Source organism: Lissotriton helveticus, chromosome 3_1 (genome assembly GCF_964261635.1).
Source record: "Lissotriton helveticus chromosome 3_1, aLisHel1.1, whole genome shotgun sequence".
NCBI classification, from domain to species: Eukaryota; Metazoa; Chordata; class Amphibia; order Caudata; family Salamandridae; genus Lissotriton; species Lissotriton helveticus.
The window spans coordinates 485,920,296-485,947,046 of NC_136061.1; the positions used below are offsets into that span (position 1 = coordinate 485,920,296).

General features: G+C 45.2%; 1 long non-coding RNA gene across 1 annotated transcript; it reads right to left on the bottom strand.

The window, feature by feature from the left end:
* Positions 1 to 23,103: 23,103 nt before the first annotated feature.
* LOC144824642 (uncharacterized) lies at positions 23,104 to 25,059 on the bottom strand. Its single transcript, XR_013609029.1, has 5 exons — positions 24,940 to 25,059; positions 24,342 to 24,370; positions 24,148 to 24,234; positions 23,651 to 23,726; positions 23,104 to 23,296 (listed from the first exon to the last, which is right to left on the bottom strand). It is a non-coding gene; the product is annotated as an uncharacterized LOC144824642 (long non-coding RNA).
* Between the last annotated feature and the right edge of the window lie 1,692 nt (positions 25,060 to 26,751).

Consider the following 26,751-nt stretch of genomic DNA (forward strand, 5'->3'; position numbering starts at 1 on the left):
GGAACATCGCCTAGAGCCTGATCTAAAGGAGAAATGACTGGACTGTCCTGCGTGCCACGACATTCTGCCTGTGAGTGACGGAAAGAAGTGCCAACCCTATAGGAGAAGCTAATCATGGAAGGGACTGCTGTATTTGACCCTGGCGAAGGTTGCATCCAATATAGTCTCACTAAGCAGCTGCATAGAAAGAATTGCTGGACTGCTGTCCCAGGCAACTTGATCATTCTCAGTCATCCTGTTGGAGCCTCCAAGGCACTTGGACCTGTGTGACCAAACAGTAGGTCCGACCGAAGCTGGGATAAGTGTCTGCTGCCGGTCTGTGTGCCCCACAAGTGGACTGCATGTTGAAGCACTAACCAAGTGTGCCATTGAGTCTGAACCAGTCTTGAAGACCAATTGACCAGAGAGGTGACCTGTGGGTGTCTCGTGAAGAATAGAGGTTGGCACTATGTGCCGAAGAGGGCACCTGGCAACTGCCACACTGAAGAACCAGCATGTGGCCACCATCCTCATGTGGCAAGTATTCACCTGTATGCCAGAGTGAGCCTTGCTGTAAGTCAAGTACCAACTGAAGTGCTGGGGTGAGCTACATCTTGTGCTTTGAACCTACCACCTGCTGCCCAGAAGAGGGCCACTGACAGAAGCCTTTTCTCCTGCTGCAACCCTCTGAGCAGTGTGCTACGCAACCAGCAGCTAAGTCACTCCCCAGAAGACTGTGTAATAAATAACTTGTCTTTTATAAAAAGAGATATACTGGGCTGGGGATTGATTCTATTGTGCTGCTGGCGGGTGGTTGTTTTGATTCCTGAGCCTGAGTACCCCCACACTAAGCTCCCTGAGAAGCCTGTGACTGCTTGCCCTCGATACAGCTGAGAGTAAAGCACAGAAAGAGTTGTACCTGGCCAAGTTTCCAGAGCCATAGTAATGCCGGCCCTGGAATAGCAGTGATAAAATGACTCACCCACACATAGCTGTGGCTCAGTAGCTCCTGTCTGACAAAGAATGCACCAAATTTTGACAAAGCTTCTCTAGCCAACCAACTTTTCTCTGAAAGCCTTTGGAATTTTAGCTTCATAAGTATGATGCATCTAGGAAGCTGTAACAGTAGGTTGAAAGCCCACAACATCAGGAAGATTACAGGACGCAAGTTCAAGATCCAGAATAAGAGCTACAAATAATGTGACTGACCCTGCACTTTGGAGAGAAATATTTTAGTTCTTCAATAGTATGGACATGATCCATGAGGCTATTTGAAAGCTTTATGCAAGTGTAGGAAAGAACCATCTTTTAAGTGATGTACCCCAAGATTTTTGCCTTAATTGTTTTCCTGGCGGTAGAACTCAGTGCACTTTTCCTCCGCTAACCAGTGGTAAAGTGCCTGTGCTCCTTTCAAGATGATGAAATTGGTATTCCCATAATTGACATATTTAACTTACTTATAAGTCCCTAGTAAACGTTGAAAAGTGTACCTAGTGCAGGTGTCTCCATGCTTTACTGTGAGAAAAGCTTCTTACGTTCAACGAAACTCATTAAGAGATACTAATATTATTAGTGTTGTAATAGTGACCACATTAGACAAGATTACATTAGTGCCCACCATATGCAAGAATACTACCAGCGATCACCTCAGTTCATCAGGCATGGTTGCAAGCACTAATGTATAAAAAACATTGTCAATATGGAATGCCTCTACATGGTTAATACATAATAGCCATGCTGCAATGCCTATAGCACCAAAGTGATAACATTTGTTAAAGGTTTTCCCAGTGCACATGATTTATCACTCAAATATCACCCTTAGATCCAATTTGGAAAATCAGCCACTTTTTCCATATATCAGCTTATAAATTCTGAAAATATACACATTTTTATCTCAACGATACACTCTAAATGATGGTATTCATATAATTCTACCAAGTAAAATCTTCTAATTTAGAAGTCTGGGCTGCACACATGGGAGCTACTTAAAAGTACCTGGAGAGCTGGCGGTAGCTCACAAGCTTCTCTTTTAAGAAGACTGGCCTATAATTAAATGTCGAAAATGCTGGGTTTGTGTGGCAGTCAATGGGTAATCCTTTTCAGTGTTTTATCCTGTAGTCTTCTGTTTTTGTATGACACTTGGGTGCTGGTGGGTTTGCTCCCTCTGGCCTGAAGGGAGTTATGGATAACACACAATATTTATACGCCTCCGCCCGACTCATCTTGGACATCCCCCGACACAGCCACATCTCCGGCCACCTGAGGGACCTGCACTGGCTCCCCGTCAGCAAAAGGATCACGTTCAGGCTCCTTACCCATGCACACAAGTCTCTCCACGACCTGGGCCCCAAGTACCTCAACGACCGCCTGACCTTCTACACACCCACCCGGCAGCTACGTTCTACAAGCCTCCCCCTCGCCGCCGTACCACGCATCCGAAGAGCCACGGCCGGAGGAAGAACCTTCTCCTACCTGGCAGCCAAGACATGGAACTCCCTCCCCATCCACCTCCGGCTGACACAGGACCATCTTGTCTTCAGGAAACAACTCAAGACCTGGCTGTTCGAGCAGTAGCGGCCCCTCCCCCAAGCGCCTTGAGACCCTTCCGGGTGAGTAGCAAGCCCGTCTGCGCCCGTCCACGCCTGGCCCGCGCCCAGCGCCAGGACCCCTGGCCCCCGACGACCTACGACGCCGCCACCCTCATCGCACTCAAACCCGACCGACCGGGTGAGTAGCGCACGATACAAATGCTATGATTGATTGTTTATTCAATTTTCACAGATCATCCATCAGTCTTGCTGTTACTTCACAGCACTATATTTCATATGGTTTTATCTTCAAGATAGGCATTTCATCCTTATAACAGTGTGTAAAGTCCAAACAATTACACTTGCACTTTAACTCATGAATTAGTAACATACTTCCTGGTCATTGATAACATCTTTTTTCAATTTATTTTTTACCACAGATTACACACACTTCCCCTGATGAAGTGCCTTCGGCACGAAATGCATAGGGTTTCTGAAATGTACTTCTGAATAATTGTTTGGACTTTACACACTGTTATAAGGATGAAATGCCTATCTTGAAGATAAAACCATATGAAATAGAGAGCTGTGAAGTAACAGCAAGACAGATGGACAATCTGTGAAAATTGAATAAACAATCAATCAATCATAGCATTTGTATCGTGCGCTACTCACCCGGTCGGTCGGGTTTGAGTGCGATGAGGGTGGCGGCGTCGTAGGTCGTAGGGGGACAGGGGTCCTGGCGCTGGGCGCAGGCCAGGCGTGGACGGGCGCAGACGGGCTTGCCTTTGGCGCGCCTTCGGCGCGCCCGCTGCACGTCAACGCTGCGCGTGGGAGTGGGCGACATAAGTAAGGAGCCGGGAGGGCGGGTCAGCTGCGTGGCGGCGAATGGGTGGCGGGGGGCGGGGCCGCAGGGAGGCAGCGGCGGGAAAGTAGCAGCGAGCGGCCGGCTCTGCGGTGGCTGGGTCGCTTCTGGAAGGCAGTCGGCGTCAGCGGGAGCAGGAGGGGGCGACCAGGCCTAGGGTAGGCGCAGTGGTCACTCCTGAAGGCTGTCCGCGATCCCCTTAAGTAAGGAGCCGGGAGGGCGGGTCAGCTGCGTGGCGGCGAATTGGCGGCGGGGGGCGGGCCCGCAGGGAGGCAGCGGCTGGAAAGTAGCAGCGAGCGGCCGGCTCTGCGGTGGCTGGGTCGCTTCTGGAAGGCAGTCGGCGTCAGCGGAAGCAGGAGGGGGCGACCAGGCCTAGGGTAGGCGCAGTGGTCACTCCTAAAGGCTGTTTGCGGTCCCCTTAAGTAAGGAGCCGGGAGGGCGGGTCAGCTGCGTGGCGGCGAATGGGCGGTGGGGGGCGGGGCCGCAGGGAGGCAGCGGCGGGAAAGTAGCAGCGAGCGGCCGGCTCTGCGGTGGCTGGGTCGCTTCTGGAAGGCAGTCGGCGTCAGCGGGAGCAGGAGGGGGCGACCAGGCCTAGGGTAGGCGCAGTGGTAAACAGAGTCTAATTCAACCTTTGAATGCACATTTGTATACATTGAAGATTTTTTATTCTCCCAAAGGAGTGCAGTTTGGTTCCCTGTTAAATAGAACAGTGAAAATATTGTCTATAATTAAATGTGCCATCCATTATGGTGACAGTGTAAAACATGGTTAAAGGCCTACCATTCTAAAGCAGCTTTTAAACTGCAATTACACCTGTAAAAATGTGCCCTTTTGACAGGTCAAAACTTTCCTTTTAAATATAAATACGCCATCCCTAAGTAGGCCTTACTGACCGTAAGGCAGGGTGCATGGTATTTAAAAGTGGGACGTGTAAAAATGTCATGTTAATCATGTCCTCACATTGAAAAACCCTCAAAAGCTGGATTAATTGAAGCAAAGATGGCTGTTTCATAGGAAAGTAATGAGGTGCAATGTTACAATCATTAATGTTATCTCAGGCTAGGAAATGGGTAGAAATCTTATTCTGGACTCTTTGTAATATTTATTAAAAAAAACAATGCACTAATGAAGTTAGATGTTTGATAAATATTATGAAGATAGTTTTGGAAAGTTACCTTTTTCCTGACTAAAACCTCTTGAGGCTAATATGCATTAGTGCCTACGCCTAAATGAGGTAAGAAAACTGCTCCAAGAGCAGGAGACAAAGGCATGGGTGTGGGGAGGGGTTTATGTTCCTTTAGCAGGGTGGCCATTTGGACTGTGCCCAAAAACTTGATTAGCTTCAAAAAAGGCCTACACTGTCACAGGTAAATGTTAGCTGACACCTGGGTCAGGTCTTTTAGTTACCTCAGACAGGCAGGCTGCAATCATAGTGGGAGGGGAGCTGCCCCCAGAACTGGTTTTAAGTGATGACAGATGGGAAATTGCTCAATTCCTTGGCTACACCTCGTGGGTGGGCACACAGATTCTGCAAAAGAGGAGACAAATTTGACTATCTTGTGTTTATGGTAAGAGGGCCACTGTAAGGCACACAGGAAATGCTGCAAAAGTGGTTAGAATGTTCCCCTGGGACCGTTTTCTCTATTGGTTAGGGAGGGGCGTGGAGTCACTCACACCCACAAGACAGTGCCAGCCATACATGTGACATGCCCAGTACCCTCCTCAGAAAACTACTGGACCTGTGCAAGATCAGAAGAGGACAGAGCCTACTGCCTAAGATCTGAGAAGAGTCCTGAAGGACAGGACCTGCTCTTCCTCTTGTACCCAAGAAAAAGAAGTGGACTCCAAAGGTCATTAGGCTGACCTCCTCTCCCAGCTACAGGGACACCACAAGCTACAAGAGGCCTTTTTTTCTGCAACTGCTCATCTGATCAGTGACAACTCGCTTGAGTTTAGCAGCCAACATTGCCACACGCTCATGGTATACATGGAAAAATATGCTATGATCCAGAAATTACTTTAATCCTAAACTTTATTGACTTAAAAAGGCAGCTTCCAAAATAATTTTGTGGATTTGCCAATTTTCTCCATTTCGTCACTAAATGTTACATTCTCACAATCATAATGGCTCCCAGCAATTACTCACAAAGAGAGCAAAATCACTCTAAGAACAGAGCAAGTATGTATCAACATCCCTAATAATTGAGAGAATCTTAATAAAAACCGAGAAATATTGAACTAGAAAGCTAGTAAGACTGACCACACACACACACACACAGTCTGCTCATTTTCTTCAATATCTGACACACAGACACTACATGTCCTCTAGTTCTATAGTGACGTGTACTAGCATATATTTCTCAACTGAAAACAATTGCCTCTGGCACTGGTTTCACTCCCTTAAAGATTATGCTTTCAGTGGCAGGAAAAGGAAAGCTGCAGACATGTCCTTAAATACCAAATATAATCATGCCGCTAAACTGCAATTGGGATAGTGGGCTTTGGAAGACCCCAAAAGGAGTGTATTACAGTAATCAAGTGACTGAAAGGCTGTTTACCAACAATGCAGAGGAAAAACCTGTCAAGTGTTTCTTGGTTTCTCTATGAAGAAAAATCAAGCCAAAATTACCTTACTGACTAGAGGATCAAGGCCCAGTGAATTATAGAGAATTCCTCTTAAATTCCTTGCTAATTTGGCAGGAACTGGTGCTGCCGAGCATAAATGTATGTACCACTGTTGGCTGGACCTAATATCCTGGGAACTACCTACAAAGAGGATTTCTGTGTTGTCTGTATTTAACTTTAAAGCAATGTTTCCATCCAAAATGCAATCACTGTGAACAAAAATTATCTCTGCCCGATCAGCTGATTATTCCATTGGATCTCTTGAGACACCGGGGAGAAGAGGGTAAAAGTTTTTCAGGACGGGGCCATTATGAAATTCAAGGTGTGTGGAATATATTTGCATCCTTAAAATTAAAACATTGTAATGTTGAGAGCTCCATTGAAGACAATGGAGTAGTTGCAGACTTATAATGGCTGGTAGAATCCCGGAGCTCCAGCATTCCCATGTTTGTCATCCTGTCTCTCCCTTTCTAATTTAGAACATACTACCCGCAGTGGGTAGAATGTTCTAATAGCCTCATAGTCTGCTGCCGAGGCCTATACCAGTTGCTAAAGGCCCTCCACCTTCCTATAACTCGGGTTCAGGCCCTTAAACAACCGGTATAGCCCTTGGCAGCAAGCTACAGTCTAAAGCATTTGCCACAGAAAATGAAGAAAAGGATTTGTGGAATGAAAAAGTCTGCTAGGAAGCCGTATGCCTGTTGAGAGTGCTCTGTTGCCTGATTGTTAAACTGCGCTTGAGAACAGAATCAACTATTCTAAAAAAAAAAAAAATTGCTATACCAATTTTTACTTCCAGAAAACCATCCTGGTTGTCTTCAACATTTTGTTGTTACAGAGCACTACCCAAATAAGTCAAGACTATCAGCCAGATGCATCAAGCATCCCTTTTGCGATTCCTTATTAGCGGAAAAATAAGGATTCGCTAATAAGAAATAGAAAAATGCTATGCATGAAGAAATCGCTTAAAAAATAGCGATTTCTTAGAATTCCTTAATTGCGAGTCGCAAATTGCGAGTCGCAATTAAGGAATAACTCCCCATTCATTCCTCTGGGCCTAGAGGCCCAGAGGAATGAATGGGAAGACAATCTCAATTTGAGAATCGCAATTAGCGATTCGAAATTGAGATTGCGATTTCAAGGGTGCAGGGGTGTCCAAAGGACACCCTGTTGCACCCCTGAATTTGATCTGTGCGCATATGTTGCGCGCACACATGCCCTTAGGGCATGTGTGTGCGCAACATGAAACTTTGAAAAATGCACTTTAGTGCATTTTTCAAAGTTTTTGCAAATTACCATGAAGTTGTACTTCGTGGTAATTTGCGTGCCCTATTAGCGAATTCGCTATTTTTGAAACTTTCGTGCATTGCATTTAAGGAATCTCAATTTGAGATTCCTTAAATGCAAACAATCGCAATTTAGCGAATTCTCTATTTGCGATTTTTGCATTTGGGATGATGCACCCCAAATGCAAAAATACCGGTCGTAAAGGGGCAGACTCTGAGAATCTGCCCCTGTGCGACCGGTTTTTAGCTTGATGCATCTGGCTGTAGGCCTCTTGGTAGCGAGACATATTGAAACCGACCTAGAATAGAGCAAGCTTCAATCAAGTTGGAAGTGTATAAACGCTCTGGGCAATCGGCCCAAATATTAAAATCATCCAAAATAAGGCACTGATGCTGAAAGAGGAGCGAATACACAAGAAACGCAGAGCTGAAATCCAGATGCAAACCCAGGAGACAATATACATCATTGCCTGTGTATGTGCAAGGGCCAGCTTGAACCCGAGTGGTTCTACTCAGACAAAACTAACAAGAGTCAGCAGAAGTAAATAAGGGAATTATTTAATACCACCATCAACCCCCAGCCCCTTTTTCCTCACGTGTAGGCTCAAATTATTTTATACCAAGTGGGGAGTAGACGTTGAGAAATCAGGTCGACTGCTCAGTCCATCCAGATTTTCTTCAGAAATAAAATATCAAACGTATGACATGAAAGAAAGTAAAAAATTCTAGTTTTATGTTTTGCTAATGAACATGTGTTCAACAGTGCACACCTTAAAACACTTTGATTATTCGGGTCCTGGATAAGGCAAATTTGTATTCTCAGCTAAAGAAGGATTTGAATCAAATCCCTCTTGTCTAGTTAAGGCACTGTGTCCGATCCTGATCACCCGCAGGTAGGGTGACCAAATGGCATTGGTGCAAATTCAGGACGGTGAGAGTAAAAATTCAGGACAAAGGGTCAAAATTCAGGACACAAATTCAGGACAGGAGGTCAAAATTCAGGACAATAGGTACGTTTTTCAGACACATCAGAGGTCGCGCAATAGTATATAAGTAAGCCCAGCCTTTTACAAACATATTCAACCATTTGCAAACCTATCCATCATGTATCCTTCCATCTATCATTTCACTCATCCATTCCTTCATCCATCCTTTCATCCATCCTTTCACTCATCCATCCATTATCCATCCATCCACCCTTTCACCCTATGCATCTGTACACTTATCCATCCACTCTTCATCCCATCCGTCCATTCACTCATCCTACCCTTTCACCAATCCAGCCATCCTTTCACTTACTAATCCTTCCACCCATCCACTCTTTTAGTCATCCATCCTCCCTTTCTCTCTCCATCGACCTTTTCACCTAGCCAACCTTCCTTACATCATCCATCCATCCACCCACCCATCCATCCCGCTACTCATCCACTCATGAATCCATCCATTGACCCCATCACTCATCCATCTATCATTTCACTCCTTCACACATCTATTCATCCTTTTGTCCATCTACCCTCCCTTTCACTGACTCATCCATCCTTACATCCACCCTTTCACTCATACGTCCATGCATTCACCCTTGCACTTATCAATCCATCAATCCATCCTTCATTTCACTCATCCACCCACCCATCATCCACCCAACCATCATCCACCCAACCATCCACCCACCCACCATCCACCCACCCATCCACTCATCCATCCTTTCACCCACCCACCCATCCACTCATCCATCCTTTCACCCACCCACCATTCACCCATCCACTCATCCATCCATTCACCCACCCACCCATCATCCATCCATCCTTTCACCCACCCACCCATCATCCATCCATCCTTTCACCCACCCACTCATCATCCATCCATCCTTCCCCTCATCATCCATCCATTCTTTCACCCACCCACTCTCCATCCATCCATCCTTTCACCCACCCACTCATCATCCATCCCCTCATCATCCATCCATCCTTCCCCTCATCATCCATCCATCCTTCCCCTCATCATCCATCCATCCTTCCACCCACCCACTCATCATCCATCCATCCATCCATCCATCCATCCTTCCCTTCGTCATCCATCCATCCTTCCCTTTGTCATCCATCCATCCATCCTTCCCTTTGTCATCCATCCATCCATCCTTCCCTTTGTCATCCATCCATCCATCCTTCCCCTCATCATCCATCCATCCATCCTTCCCCTCATCATCCATCCATCCTTCCCCTCATCATCCATCCTTCCCCTCATCATCCATCCATCCCCTCATCATCCATCCTTCCCCTCATCATCCATCCTTCCCCTCATCATCCATCCTTCCCCTCATCCATCCATCCATCCATCCATCCATCCATCCTTCCTTCCCCTCATCATCCATCCATCCATCCCCTCATCATCCATCCATCCATCCTTCCCCTCATCCATCCATCCATCCATCCATCCATCCATCCATCCATCCCCTCATCCATCCTATCCATCCATCCATCCATCCATCCATTCATCCATCCATCCATCATCCATCCATCCATCCTTCCCCTCATCATCCATCCATCCTTCCCCTCATCATCCATCCATCCATCCATCCATCCATCCATCCATCCATCCATCCATCCATCCTTCCCCTCATCATCCATCCATCCATCCATCCATCCATCCATCCATCCATCCATCCATCCATCCTTCCCCTCATCATCCATCCATCCATCCATCCTTCCTTCCCCTCATCATCCATCCATCCTTCCCCTCATCATCCATCCATCCATCCATCCCCTCATCATCCATCCTTCCCCTCATCATCCATCCATCCTTCCTTCCCCTCATCATCCATCCATCCATCCTTCCCCTCATCATCCATCCATCCATCCTTCCCCTCATCATCCATCCATCCATCCTTCCCCTCATCATCCATCCATCCTTCCCCTCATCATCCATCCTTCCCCTCATCATCCATCTATCCATCCATCCCCTCATCATCCATCCATCATTCCCCTCATCATCCATCCTTCCCCTCATCATCCATCCATCCTTCCCCTCATCATCCATCCATCCTTTCACCCACCCATCCATCCTTCCTTCCCCCTCCATCCATCCCCTCAACCATCCATCCTTCCCCTCATCCATCCTTCCTTCCTTCCATTATTCCCCTCATCCATCATTCTTCTCATCCACCCATCCTTCCCTCCATCCATCCATCCATCCATCCATCCCCTCCATCCATCCCCTAATCCATCCATCCTTCCCCTCATCCATCCATCCTTCCCCTCATCCATCCATCCTTCCCCTCATCCATCCATCCTTTCCCTCATCCATCCATCCTTTCCCTCATCCATCCATCCATCCTTCCCCTCATCATCCATCCATTCTTCCCCTCATCATCCATTCTTCCCCACATCATCCATCCCTTCATCCATCCATCCATCCTTCCCTCATCCATCCATCCATCCCCTCATCATCCATCCCATCATCCATCCATCCTTTCACCCACCCATCCATCCATCCATCCATCCCCTCATCCATCCATCCATCCATCCATCCATCTTTCCCCTCATCCATCCATCTTTCCCCTCATCCATCCATCCATCCATCCATCCTTCCCATCATCCATCCATCCATCCATCCTTCCCCTCATCATCCATCCATCCATCCCATCATCCATCCTTTCACCCACCCATCCATCCATCCCCTCATCCATCCATCCTTCCCTTCATCCATCCATCCTTCCTTCCCCTCATCCATCCATCCTTCCCCTCATCCACCCATCCTTCCCCTCATCCATCATCCATCCTTTCCCTCATCCACCCCTCCTTCCCATCCTTCCCTCCATCCATCCATCCATCCTTCCCCTCATCCATCCATCCTTCCCCTCATCCATCCATCCTTCCCCTCATCCATCCATCCTTCCCCTCATCCATCCATCCTTCCCCTCATCCATCCATCCCTCCCCTCATCCATCCATCCCTCCCCTCATCCATCATGCAGCTACCCTTCCACCCATACATCCAGCTATTTACATTTTCTCTCATCCATCCTTCCTCTCACTCATCAATCCATCCATCCTCTCTCATTATCCATTTATTCACTCTTTCATTCATCCATTTACCCTTTCACTAATTCATCCAGCCATCCACCCATCCCTTCACTTACTCACTCGCCCACCTTTCCATATTAATTTTGAGCTGAGCCCTTTTGAGAAGAGGCCCATCAAGAACTCCACCCTCGCTGCAGGAGCCATTCCAGGACTGGGACAGAATCCACCCAGGGCAGAGACATGATCCACCAGAGGAGGGGGACCGGTGCCATCACAGGAGGGGGAACAGGATCCACCAGGGTGGGCACAGGGGTGGGAATGCAGTATTCTAGTATCATCTTGGGCTCCTCGCCCCCTCCTGCACAAGACAACGAGAAGAAAGACTCTCTGTCCAAAATGCCATCCCCCACTGTGATGTATAGTACTTACAGGAGATACTCTAAGAGAACTGATTGAACTGATTATCCTCCATACTTTGTTAATCAGTGTGAGTGCGATTGTGCCATTTCTTTATTTTCTTACATTATAGACCGCATGTTTGAAGAACTGTGGTTTGCTTACAATTTAGTGACAGTAATGAAGCTATGTGAAGAGAACCACGTGCTGCCTCCGTGTAATCTGGCCGAGTCTAGGATGTTTGTGGTCCTGGATAGAAATGGAATGTCTGAGCCCCCTCTAAACTGCAGAGACGTGACCATTCAGGGCTGTTTGCATATGAATGGATGCCCCTGCTCCTGAAGCTGCAGCCCCTCCCTCTCAGTCACCATCGAGCACCTCTTAACAGCTCATCAAGGGCTGGAGGTGTGAGGGTTGCCATCCCGCTGTGCCTCTCCAATGCTGATGGGTATCTGAGCTCTGGAACAGCATCGGAATCAAGAAGGGAGGTGGGGGCAAGCTGTGCCGGCTTTAGGGTGGGGCGACCGGTGCCCGGCCAAAATGACGGACAAATGGCGTCAGTTAAAGAATCCTTCACGGACAACGGACAGACGGCCAAAATTACGGACTGTCCGTGAAATTTACGGACGGTTGGCCACCCTACCCGCAGGCAACCTTTTTGGCATCAAGCGCTGGCTAGGCATGGAGGGGCACAGACGTGCTTCCCTTTGGCGTGCTGCTCGTGTGGTTTGCCTAGGCTCTACTCTTTATACGGGGTGTTACACCCCTGAACGATCTCAGTACCTTGGTGGCAGGCGCACAACACCCATTGGGCTCACGGGGCTTCAGCCCCCCCCTGTCGTGTCTGTCAGCCCGGGCGGAAACAGCTTCGCAGGTTGGCGAGCATCAAATTGCAGCCGCACTCGAGTACTTAACAGGTCTTTAAAATACCATTTATGTGTAAATGAGGCTTTTGTTATGTGTTCACCCTTCTTACAGCCACTCTGTCCGTGTTTGGAAGAATTACCCACCCCCCAAAATATTTTCCAGCCCCCCCCGAAATTTGGCTCTAGTTGCCCGCCTGCTTGGTGGTATGTGACACATTTGGTCTACCTTGGGGTGGAAACACAAGATGGCCACAACAATTACTACTACAATTGAGAAGTCAAGGCGAATATGTTTAAAATGCCCGTAGTGTATAAAACCAATATGGTAAATATGCAATTTTTAAAATTCCCACTTTCAGTCAGAAAAAAAGCATATAAACTTTCAAAGCCTGAAATGCTGTAAACTGTAACAGCATTGCGCTGTTTTTACAGCTTGCACTTTATTCCTTCATGCGCTAGTCCTGTTGCCTGATATTGTTTTGCATATTCCTGTGTCTTTTGGAAATAGGCAGTCAGTCATTCATTGCTCCATGTGCCCCTGGCGCCTGATTGGCTAAACGGATCAAGTGATTTGCTTACAGCCCACTAACAAAAAAGTATCCTATACATTACTGAGTATATTCTTCTATTCGGAGCTACTGGTACGAAGGTTTCACTGTCCTATTGACTTATGACTCAACCATGTATAAAGACAATTTAGCCTTGCCTCAACTTGGCAGTATCAGCAGTTGGCTACTGTCCATGAGTGATTGCATTAGGGTTAAAATCACAGAAATCATGGCTGGACGCACCTGCCCTCTTCTCCTGTCCCATCACGATCCCACACCTTCCGGACTCGAAAGTTCCTCACGGTCAGACACACAATCAAAGGCATCCGCCACATACTCTGGATTCAACCAATTACTAAGAAAATGTTTGGGTCCATACAGAAACACTGAGCCCCTAAATCACAGGTACCTCACCTAGTGTTGGCCCCAAAGACCGACTGGACACCGAGGGAAGTTTTATGACTTAGTCAGCGATCTATTTAAACGGGTACAACAATAATCCATGCTAGCTTAAACGAACTGGAGGATGCAGAGAAATTAAGGAACCACCACCTCCGGTGCATCAACATAAGAACACTACCTACAGAGCACAGTAACATCAGGAAACACGTAGTGATAACAGTTACTCGACACCCCGCCCCACGTTCAGATAACATCCCACCAGTTTTTAATATCAGTTTGTCAATGCGCATATGTCCACTTCAGAGCCCAAGACAATTCATAGATACTCAGGGTACTTTGCAGACAAGACAAGAAAAGCGACTTCTGTGGCCATTAAAATCAGAACTATATTTTATATTGAGTTTTAAACGGAGCTTAAATTTGAAATATTGTTGTGAAAGATATGTTTTATTTTAAGGGCTAAATCAAATCGAGCTTTATTCGATCATATACATATAATCATAAAAGCAAGCATCAAAATCTATACAAAACATAAATCACAATATACAAAAATACAGATCTCGAGAGAATGGTAAAACTGTACATTTTAAAATATTTATATAAAAAAGGTTTAAAAGGAGAAAGGCCCGTCAAGGATCAAAGAACATACTTTTCCTCAGCCACACAGCTTTCTTCAAAAAGCTAGAAACCCTCCAAGCCAAAAATGCATTCTCTAAATATTGCAATCCAATGAGGGCTGGACGACATGGTCTTAGGCCGAAGGAGCTTAGAATAGGAAGTATCCAGAATTTCCTTAATTCATTAAAAAATTTACAAAAGAAAAATAAGTGATTGGTAGACTGTTCTGATGTCGAATCACACATACACCAAGGGAGTTCTCTTGACCAGTCATTCATTATCGGGATAGTCAGAATTCTATGGACTATTCCTAATCGGAATCTCATTAACAACAATCTGTCATGGTCTTTGGAGACAAAATTTAAATAAGGTTCCATATCAAAGGTTGTAAGCCTTAGCTGATGGTAAATTACTGTGGGTTTTGGGGCTTCAACCGCTAATCTCACAAGTCCCAATGTGTCCAAACAATCTTTCTTCAAGGATTTCCTTGACATTTGGGTCATTGAGTTCGGTTTTAAATAATACTCAGGATGACCAAGATCTTTGGCAAACTGGAATATGTACCTGAGCCAAGGAATTTTCAATGCTCCATCTAGCTTCATGCAGTCGTACAGGATATCGCGATTTAATTGGGTCTGTTTACTAGACCAAATCCTGTGCCAAAGGAGTATGAGCTCAAGTTTAATAAGATCCATAATATATGAAAGACCCAACTCCTCATGGCAAACAAAAGAGGACGTACCAGGTGGGACACTAAGAATAAAACGAAGAAAGAGATTTTCTACTGTTTGCAGGGAAGTGGGATTAGAGATGCCCCAAACTCCAGCCCCATATACCGCAGCCGATACACACTGAGCCTTATATATATATGTATAAGCTCCCTGGTTAGTTTCCTCCCCTAATCTTTTAGTAAAGGTGGTCAAGGCACTAATGGATCTTTAAAAGGACAGTTTTTTCTGGGCGATTGCTTGACTCCAAATATCGTTGTAGCTAAAGAGGACACCAAGATGTGAGAAGGTCCTTGTATTAGCTATCTTACTTCCCTCCAGAAAAATGTCTCGGCAAGTAGTGCTCCGAGACCCAGATGCACAATTCATTGTGAAGGTCTTAGAGAGGTTTACTTTTAGTTCACCCATAAAAGTACTAAAACTGGTCAGGGCTTTTTGTAGGCCATTGCCTGTACACGCGGTGATGACCGCATCGTCGGCGTAGAAGAGAGCAGGGGTTCCTCTCCCGCCAACTTGCGGAAAGTCTGAGCCCCCCTTAAGAAGTGCCTCGGCCATACCATTTATATATAAGTTAAAAAGAAAGGGGGCCAGCACGCAGCCCTGGCGCACCCCTCTCCTGACAGGAAATCCCGAAGTGCATAGCCCCTTCGTCCCATATCTAACACTAGCTGAAGCTCTCTTATAAAAAAGATGCAGGAAAGCGATAAGGCCATGATCCCCCCAAGATCTACAAGGGTCTCCCATAGCCTCACATGGACAACAGAATCGAAAGCTGCAGTCGTCGACGAAAACTAAATATAGTTTCCCATTTTTTGCTTGAGTGTACTTCCCGACTAACATAGCCAGGTTAAGACTTTGTTCCAGGGTACCCAGGCCCTCCCGGAACCCATACTGCAGTTCTGATAAGACATTAGATTCAGTTGCCCAGTCCTCCAAGCGTTGGAGAATGACTCGGCCCACCACCTTTACCATGGAGTCAAGAAGGGAGATCGGTCTGTAGCAAACAGGATCTTGACGATCTCCCTTCTTGAAAATTGGCACAATTATTGATTCAGACCAGGTCTTAGGAAAGGTGGAGCAGTCACTAGCATTAATCAGCTGCGTTAAAAGAGGGGCCCATAACCTTACATTTGACTTGAACAGATCTACTGGAACCCCATCGGGACCAGGGACCTTGCCCCCCTTACTGCGCTCAAGGGCTAACAGTTTCATCCAGAGTGACATGAAGGTTGCCCTTGTACGTGGACGGGGACTGCGGAAGTGGATACTCATTAAAAAATGGACCATTATATAAGGTAGAGTAATGGGTTATCCAGTACTTTTCTAAAATGGCCAATTCGATGGTAGGTCTCCCATCCCCTATCATTGGTGGAGTTCTTAGAATTTTTCAAAAGGCCGCAGAATCCTTTTTTTGTGCGGCCTCATATAACTCCCCTCACGCTTCTTCCCTCAGTGATCTCTTTCTATATGATATTGCTTTCCTATAAGTGTCTCTTCCCCTCTTTACCTCCTGTTGTAATCTAGGTTGTATATGAAGTTCCAGTCTAAGACTGGAATACGCTTTGGAACAAGCGCTATCAAACCAACCAGTTGTTTTAGGGGAAGAACTGCATTGGATGGACAATAGCTTTTTGACCTCCTTATTTATCTCATTAAAGGAGGAGGTAATTTCTTCGGGAGCTCAATGAGGCAGATATCAGAAGCAGTTTTATGGGTAGAGATTACCCTCTTGGTCAATACCTCGGGTTCAACATTCGACCAGCGAATAGCATATCCATTGGTTCTATTCAATTCCAGTGTGCCCGCCATACTCTTAACAGTTATATTCCTCACGGGCCCAAAAGCTTGCAAATGGAATTTAAGGCGAAGCGGATAATGATCGCTCAAAGCCACGGTCCCTATATCAAAAGATAGCAGGCTAGGGGCAAATGTAAGTGAAACCAAAATGAAGTCTATAATAGAGGATAAGCCTCTTCCATTAAAAGTAGCAGACATGGAAACGGGGCAAGGAACTAAATCGTTGGCGAAACCCAAATCATAAAGAGACATCAGATCATTAAGGTGGTCGCCCAGCTTAGAATGTGTAAAATGACAATTGGAGACCTCCTGGTCCATCGGGTACCCACAGATTTTAGAATTCAAAGGTCTACATAATGCGCAATTAAAATCCCCCAGCCATAAAATAGTAGAATCCACAGTAGTCAGGGTACAAATAGCATCCAGGGTCTCGGCAATGCAAGAGAACTCAGCCCGCAGATTCCCTGCAGAAACGTTATTATAAAAATTTACCATGAGAATTATTTTTGTGCTTGTTACTTAGAATTGAACAATCTGATGGTGGCAATCCCCCCCTTTAGTTGTAATCTTGTCCAGACATAATGAGTTGGATACAAACATACACAATCCTCCCTTGGGCCGACCTCCTAGACCTCTTACGGCCGGGGTGTTAAAAGTCAAATAACCCTGAATATGAACAGGTTCCAACGCCCACGTTTCCTGAAGGCAGATGATATCTGTTTTTCTATATATCCAAGCCATACTGGGTTAGTAGCCTTTTCACAGAACCAGCAATATTCCAAGAGATGATCTTAATGTCAGATAGTTCTTTTCTACGGCTGGACGACACACCCGTAGTAGTTGGATTGATTCTAGCATTGACCGGTATCTCTTCTATTCTGGGCAGAATATGGTCTAGACTACCATGAGTTGGACTTGGTGGACAATTAGAAGCTATGTTAGAAGTTTCAGGGTGAAGCTCCAAGCTGTCATTTTGCCCCTCGGGGGGTCCCACACATGAGTTGTTTCTAATAACCACCGTGATATCGCACTGTGTGGGGGTGGGAATGGACAGTCAGTCAACCGCATCTAGATTGCAAAGTGGCTCGTAAAAGTTTAACTGGCATAGAATATCCAGAATGTGGCAAAGGACCCTCACACATGGTTGTTGAAATCTATCAGGCTTGTAGAAGAAGCCCAATGGTACTATGTTGACTGTGAGAAGTTAGCCTGGCATATGATGTCCACTATTCTAGTGGGCACCTTGCACCAGTTTAAACGACCCTTATTGATGGTGGTTGTAAAGTCAACCTTATAGACAAGCTATCCTAGTGGTAGCATGGATCAGCAGTCTTAGGCTACAACTTCAGAGAGCATGTGAAGCAAGCTGTTTTACCAATTATAATCCCTTGAATACCAAATGAAAGGACACCACACTAGGTATATATCAAATATATATGTATTTATTTTTAACACAACCCCTCTGAACTCTTTATGAGGTCAGAGATCGAAGTACATCACAAGTTACTCAATTAGCATATGATAAGTTGCACAAATACAGTTTTGCCCTAGGGGACTCACAAACCATATACTAAGTAAGTGGTATAAGAACCACTTCAGGAATAGTGAATAGGCCTAGGGCCTAAGGAATCGCTGGGGCTACACTACATAACCAAAGGTTAGGGAGTAGGAGACCCACGGGAGACGCGTGCAGTGTGGGAACACAGTTGCGAGTTACCATTGACTTATAATGGTGAACAAAGAAGTTACAAAGTTACTGATTTTGGGCACTTCCGGATGGACCACGACAAACCCCTTTAAACTAGGACACTTGGATAGTCAATACCCAGGGGAGCACCGGAGTACTCGAGTTACCTCACCCAGGGAAGCCGGGTGCATAGGTGTCTTTTTGTGTCGGGTTTCGTCGATGCTTTCAATGGAGACCTGCAAAAGAAGTGCTGCAGGCGGCCGAAGGAAGAGTGTCCGGGTGGATCCAAGGGTGGATCGAAGAGCTGAAGAACCTGAAAGCAGAGGGGACAGAGTCTGGGTCACTAGCCAGTGACTAGGAAGGAACCAGGAAGGAACCAGGCGATGTTGTGATGCAATCAGGTGAAGAGGTGAAGCTTGTCTCTGCAGCCACGAGGACCAGGAGGTGTCGATGACAACCAGGAGCTGGATTCGAGCTATCCCACAAAGGATCTAGTTAACTGCAGTGTCAGTATCTGGATTGGACCCAACAAGCCTTGGCAAACGCAATCCATGCAGGAAGTGAAGATTAGCTTCAGGTCAGACCAGCAAGGCCTGGAGAGATTCTCCTTTGTAGGGAAGCTGGAGCAAGGAGGCCAGTGGTGTAAATTTAAAGGTTCGTCTTCAGAGAGCTCACTAGCCAAGGGGCTAGCAACCGGGAAGACACGTTGAGCTGAAATGCAGGAGCAGGCCCCACGCGGCACTCTTGAAGTGGGGAGGGCTAAGCTTTGGTGCAAATGGCGCTCGGGTCTGGGGCTTCTCGTACCCCAATACACAACTCAGTGAGAGTTACCTCAGGAGTCGATGCAGTTAGCAAAATGCAGGATGTCCAGGGTGTCCGGTCCCATGTCTCTCGTGTTCGCCACGGGTCTCAGCTTTGCTGTGGATGTGGGTCGGAGTCAGAGAAGTCTGAGAGTCCAGTTCCAGAGTCGCTGAGTCTTCGAGATCCGTTGGGAGCGTCGACAAAGCAGACCGGCAAGTTACTGGTGGTGCCTGTTTGCACAGGGTGGTCACTCCTTGACCACAAGGGAGATGTCTTCAGTCTTCTAGTCGGTATAGAATGTCGAAGGTCCAAGAGTTTCATTTCAGAGTTTAGTTCCAGGATAATCTCATGTCTCTAGACACAGCTCCTATCTTTATACTGATTTTAGGGTCTGGATTACCTGCTAGGTCCCTCCTATGGTTGGACCTGAGAAGGGGGTGTTTACACCCCGTTCCCTTTGTCCAGTTTCGCGCCAGAGCGGGGCTTGAGTTCCCCAGCAACTGGTTTGAACCGGGATATGCATGGAGCACCTTGTGTGCCCCAGGCAGTGTCTGGAAAAGCATCTTTCCATTCAACCCACCCTGCCCCAATGCACTACAGGCTGTCTGGGGACGTGCTAGCACCTCCCTCGACAGGAAACCTATTGTCCAGGCCTCCCTTGCTGGAGTTACCCCCAGCTGCAGGAGGTCAGACTTGTGTCTGTGGCAGCAGCATCCATTTTGTGATGCTGAGGCTCTGTTTAACTTTAACTGGGTAAAGCAGTAACATACATGTCTTTTCCCTCTAGAAGGGCGGAATGCTACCCCGCCGCCAGAATTGGCGGGGGGGGGGTAGTATTCCAAAGTGTTTGACACCTTACACAACATGTTTTGATAAAGCCAAACCAAAGTCAGCATTAACCGCGAGGATTATAATGCACTAAAGAGTATATGGTATGGCTATATCATAGAACAGCTATAAGGACATGGTTCCGAAAGCTGTAGAGGGACTCAGCTCATGCTAGGGCACCCTCTCACATAAAACCAAGCACTCTGCCTCCAGGATTGTTAAGGCCTGCCACAGAAGTGACTTATAGGTTATGCATGTCTATATATAAGGTAGATATAGGTATTCTATATCTAAGTAAGGGGTAATTACACCACCTTACCCACGCTGAGTGATCAGCCTGTGGTGTCAGTTTGGATGGCCAGCCAGGGGTGGCATAATACATGCTGCAGCCCCTGGTAGGCCTTGGATGCACCTATGCCCTGGGTACCTATGGTACACTATACAGGGGCTCACAAAGGTGACCCAATACCCAATCAGGTATGTACCTAAAGTACATGGTATCAATTTAGAGAGATAACAGCTGGGCTGTGGGTCTGATTAGCAGGCCCACAGCCACACTAAAGTCGAAAAACCAGAGAATCACAGAAAAAAGTGGGGGTGACCATAGGAAGCAGACCCTACTCTCCTACATTGACATATATTAGCAAGTGATGCCATCAAAGGGGACGTGACTACCCTAACTATATCTTCCAATTTTTGCAAAAATCCCTTTTTCCCTTTACGGCCAAGACAGCTCCCGCCGTCTCCGGGGCAAAAACTTGCTCCGGAGGAAGTGCGGGTGAAGGCGGCTCGGGGAGATCAGGATGACCCATACTCGTAGTCTGTCTTTTGTTGGGGAGACCAAGTTCTTTGCTAAGACATGTATGTTTAAACAGTGCACCCCCAGCCACCATTTTGTGTTTACAAGCCAGTGAAACCAGCCCCCCTGCCTCCCCCCCCCAAGCAACAGGGATATTCTACATCAGAGGGTGCTCCTGTGAGCTGTTTAAACTCTGTTTACTAGGGACTGTGCACTTCGTTTTTTGGCCAGGAGAGGGAGTACAGTTTTATTCAAACAGTATTGTTAGATTTCAAGTTAGTGAGGCCTTTACCTGCAGAAGTCCAAAGTGTGGATTGAGCCTGTGTCTCCTATGAGATTCTGAAAAGGAGAAGCAGCTTCCAACTCCCTGGCCAGCAAACCTTGTCTGAGGTCGCTAGGATCTTATATGGTCTGCTAGTGCTTGGTAAATGTGTACACTGATTGGTGGTTGTATCTGGTGTTTCTTTTGAATTAGGGTTAGTTTCCTCAATGGTTGGGTATTTGAGGGTTCTGATTTGTTTCTGGGTCTGTGATTCAATCAATGTAGGTTTGGGACTAGGGCTAGGGTTAGGATTTCTATTGGAAGTAGGGACAAGGGCTTCCTGCGGCATTGGTTGCTTGGACTTGGGTTGGGACTACTGGTAGGGCTAGGGCCTCTATTGGACGTAGAGATCAGGGTTTTTGAACTGATTGGGTGCTTGGGCTAGGGCTAAGATTGGCTGTAATGTCCTGGTCTCCTATCGGTTCTATATTTTAGGGCTAGTGTTGTGATTGGATAGTGTTAGGGCTAAGGTTCCCATTGGCTTAAGGGGTCACCTGATTACTAGGGCTATAAAAGGCAAGGGTTAGGGCGTTTCAGCCCGGGCGATGAGGCTAAGGGCGCAGAGGACATGGGCTGTTGCCTGTTTGAGCCTGTTCGAGACTGGTCGGGACCAGGGCCAGAAATGCTGTTCATTAGCCCATTTAGCAATACCCAGCCCACACCATCCACATCCACAAACCTATGGTACTTATGGTTCTATATATTTATCACTTTCTTCTAATTTAGCATTTCCAATGCACTACCCTATTCCTCAGCCTATACTTCACTCAATATATCCTCTACATCCATTCTCATTTATCCCAAACCCCATACCACTACTATGATTCCCAAAATAACCCTTTGACTCTCTCCTACTCTACCCCTCCTTGCATCATCTGACACCTCTTTTACTATACCGATCCCCTAAAGCAAAGCTTTCTAAACTCTTCCCTCTGACTCCTCCCCTCCAAAACTCAACCAAAAGCCTCCACCTACTGCTAAAAAAAACAAAAAAAACATCTTTCACTCTTTTATCCCTCCACTATCATTTTCAATCAAAATTAATAGACTAACATGTTCACTTCTCAAATTCCATTTTCAACTATACTAATTCACCACTAATCCTTTATGGGTTCCGGAGTGGCGTGCTACTCGCCAGAAAAGTGCTTCAACACCCATCAGGGGTACCAAGTGCTCTATGAATGCAAACCCTTCTTCCCCTTTTATCCCTCGTCTAGCCTTCTCACTCCAAATAACAGACTAATATCCACCACTGAAAATACTTCATATTTCACCATATTGATTCACCACTAATCCTTTATGGGCTTCCTGCATAGCGTGCATCAACACCCCATCAGGGGTAACAAGCACTAAATTAATTAATTGCGGGTTTATATAGCGCTAGGAATCGACTCCCGGAGGAGTATCTCCACGCTTCGACCGCTGGGGAACCCGTCCTGGCTCACCCTGAGAGATGGTCCCTGATGGGTATCTAAGGTGCGACCAAGCATCCCCGGCGGTCTGGGGGGGCCGTTGTGAAGATGAGGCAAGCTGATGCCCAGAGTTGCAGAGTGTGGTTTCTGACTAGAGTAGGCACCGAGGCGAGAATTATCGAGTCCGCTGACCCTGGCCCACGACCATAAAAACAAACACTTTCCTCCTCTATCCTACTGCTATCATTCCAAATAACTGACTAACCTATCCTCTCTTAAAATGTACTTGCATGTTTCACTATACATATTCAAGACTAATCCTCTATGGGTCCTGGAGTAGTGTGCTACTCGCCGAAAAAGCACTTTGACGCCTCATCTGGGGTAGTAAGCGCTATATAAATGCAATTACAATGCATTATTTATGTAAAAGACAACAAGGGTTGAGGTAAAACAAATTGCACCTGCTTTCACCTGTGGCTTGTAATTCGAATTGATGGTGCTTGTGATTCCAAGGAACACAACCCCGTTTGTTCCTTCAAGGGCAAAGCCCAAAATTGTAATGTATAATAAGAAATCAGCACCCATCCAGAAAGTATTGTCTTTATAGTCTCAAATGTCCACAGTACATACAAAAATGCACAATCTTGTGAAAAAAAGTTCCAGATTCTTGCAGAGTTTCTTGTTTAGGTTCTTTATTATAATATTTCAGCACAAGAAAAATCCAAGAACACAAATGGATTTACTTCTTAGCCAACGCGTTTCGTCTCTACAATGAGACTTCTTCAGGGCTAAGGATAAAACATACCATAATTAGACACTATCACTTACATATACAATTGAATTAAAGTTAAAAAATCTACAGAAACCACCCAAAATTGTGTTGGCTCCATTCAATTTACCCAAGTTGGCCAATGAATTAAATTCAAAAGAAATTATTTTGCAGAAAAAGAGAAAATATTGATTAAACAAACAGAACAGAAGGAAGCACTGTTCTTTAAGAGGACCCCACTTATTCCACTATGGTGCTCAAAAGAGTCTTATGTCTGTGTACAAGGTTTACAGGAAACTAATAAAGTTACAATACAAAACAAGATTACACAACCGAAAAAACAACAACAAATAAGCATGGACCAGTGGCATACCTTCAATGGAAAAATGGTAATCATACATCAATACATCACGGTAAATTTCCTCTAAAACAGCATATTAAGGTAATTTCTAGAAAATGCAAAACAAAAACGATTTCAACTTTAGATTATACAACAGAAAAAAGAGAAGTCAAGCACAAAAATGATAACATTTAAGTAGCAATATTGTTCTGAAAAGACTATCCATTGTTACCTATTACAGAACTTTGGAGTGTCTGATTGTTTGTGAGCATCAAATATCAGCCTGGATTCAAGACATTCTATTTTCAGTTTATTAACTGATTATCCTTAAACGGTGCATTGTTATCCAAGTAACCGCCTAGTCTTGTAACCAAAAATCTTTTGATAACCATGAATGAAACCCAGGTTATTTTTTAGATGATATGGGACACTGTAGTGTCCCTTCTGGCTGTATTGCTGTTATACCCGAGTAACATCTTTTGCACTGGATAATATCCTACATAATATATTACAACAGACTATATGATTACCTCTTTGTTCTGACGAGAAGTGTTCAAGAGGACAGAACCCATACAAAGTCAGGATTCCCTGTCTGTTAGATAGCTGTATTGCTCACACTGAAAATAAATGCCATATTAACATCAGTATCATGTTATTACTCATTGAACTAAGATGGAAAGTTTTTAGGTCATATAGTCAAACACATCCAAAATTAGAAAACTACCTGTTTTTGCTGTGCTTACTCTTAGTAGTCTGAACATGATTCATAGAAAAAACAGAAAGAAAAAAATGTGTTTTTAGTCATTGTGAGTATATATAATATGCTGGTTATTTTAAAATTCTTAATTTAGGTCATCTATAAAAGCTCACAAATTCACAGATTCAGGCCTTCAAAGTTAAACATGACATCCTTTCTTTACAATACTAGAGTCACGGACTGATTGCACTTAGACCTAGTATCTTATAGGAAATTCTCTAACAAAACACAACCTTCAATGCATTTTATATAACCCATATTCTATTAAGTACCAACATTGAACATGATTTTATCATTCTCCTTCAGTTATATACAGTATATCAATTCAAAGTTGCCTCCAAAGGATGCTGTAGAGAATAAAAAAAATTGGAAAAGCTACTATCTGGTCTATTAACTAAATACAACAAGTATATGAACTTTTAGAATAGCAAAGGATTTGCAAAATAAGGGTAAATCCTGAAAGAGATTTAATCAAAAAGGATTTAAGCAAAATGTAACTTAAGTAAAGTTAACCAACCTAGTTGACAAACGTATTAAAATAAGTAGCCTAACTGTCTACACTCACCTTAAAAAGGTATGGTAACCAGCAGTGTTTCCACATCAACGGTAGGACAGCAACTGAAAAAGCTGTCTAACCCTCTGTCTTATATACCCTGGGCTCAGGTATAATTGATTACACCTGAGTTAATTAGAGTTTTGATGGGCGTCCGCAATAGATAATTTGTGCGGCGGCCATCTTATAGTGTGCAAAACATACCAGTGTATATGTCTATAGAGGGTTCCATTCTTATTTATCTAGGAACCTAGGCTTAAAGTTCAAGGTAAAACAGAGCCTAAAAATCGAATATAATCAACCGAAATACAAAGTGCATGTGTTAGCCTCATAAAATCATCTCAAGTAATTTCGGCGATATTCAAGGTATTCTGGGCCTGGACCAAATGAATAATTAAAGCGGCAGCCATTTTGTAGTATGCAAACCATACCATCAAAAGTTGAAATAACCCGGAGCCCATAAATCAAGTATAATAAACTAAAATACAAAGTACATGTATTGGCCTCATGAAATTATCACGAGTATTTTCGATGATATTTAGCGTTCTCGAACCTACCGGCGGCGGCCATGTTGGGCGTGCTGATTATCCTATACAGCACTCCAAAGTATTATTTTATAAATGAATTGTATCGACTCAAATTGTAATGGAGCCATAAGAATATATCCACAATCAGTGCTAAAAAAAATAAAAAATAATTAAAAACTAGTAATACCGAAAATCTAAATATCAAGTGATCTTCGATAATTATTTAATTGTCTGTTGTACTATTAGCAAGAGAAATATCTGGCAGTAAGATACGGAAACGAGCGATAGCTTAAACTCGAGTCCCCTTCAACATCCTAGAAACTGTTTAAAAATACGGGGGTTTAGAAGGGCTCTTTAGATCCGCGAGACCGGCAGCCATCTTAAAAGTGTCAAAAAAGCCATTAGTTGAAGCCATGGAATTCTCTAGTACGAAAATAAGATAATCTATAACAGTAATACTCAGACCCATTAGTCAAGAATAGAAAATTTAAACGTGACACACCATGTTTTTGATAGAATTGTCAGGACCTCAATGCAATACAATACAATATAAACACTCCAAACAAAGTACTCTCTTCTTTCTTCACCATTGAACATGCACTCAGGGTGCCAGTAAGTCGAACTCCTCTCTCCATGACCCCCTCCCAGACCACTGGTCACCCGACTCCTGCATTAAAGAGATAAGGATGGCGTTCTGTGGGAGGCCCGGAGACAGGACTACCTCAGAGTAGACAATTCCAAAGTAATGGTGTTCACAGAATACACGCTGTCAGTCCAGCACCAGAAACACACCTACCTGGCAGTAAAATGCCAATTGCGTGGTGCTGCCATACAGAACTCGCTCCTATTCCCGGCCAAGCTACAGGTCCAGACAGAGTGCCATGCCCACTTCTTCTGGACTGACATTCCTTACTAAAAGAGGCACTGCTCATATCGCTATCTAAGCCCAGCAGAGAACTGGAAGAGCTGACGTCCTGCAGGCCACTGGCACTCTTCAACACCAGCTATAAAATACTTGTCAAAATCTTAGCCCACAGGCTAGCCCCCTTGGTCCTGCAATTACTACACCTGGAACAAAATGAATAACCCCATTCTTCGGATCAAATGGGCTCCCACTACCATGGCAGCCTCTCCCATTCTTATACTTGGGAATACGCATTTATTATGACCCAGCACGGACCTCCTGGATGGTAACCTTGGCCGAGCAGTCACTTCCCTGCGCTCACAAAGGATATTTTGGCAGACCCTGCCACTGTCAGTGGTGGGACGCATAGCCTTCACCAAAATGGTAGTGCTG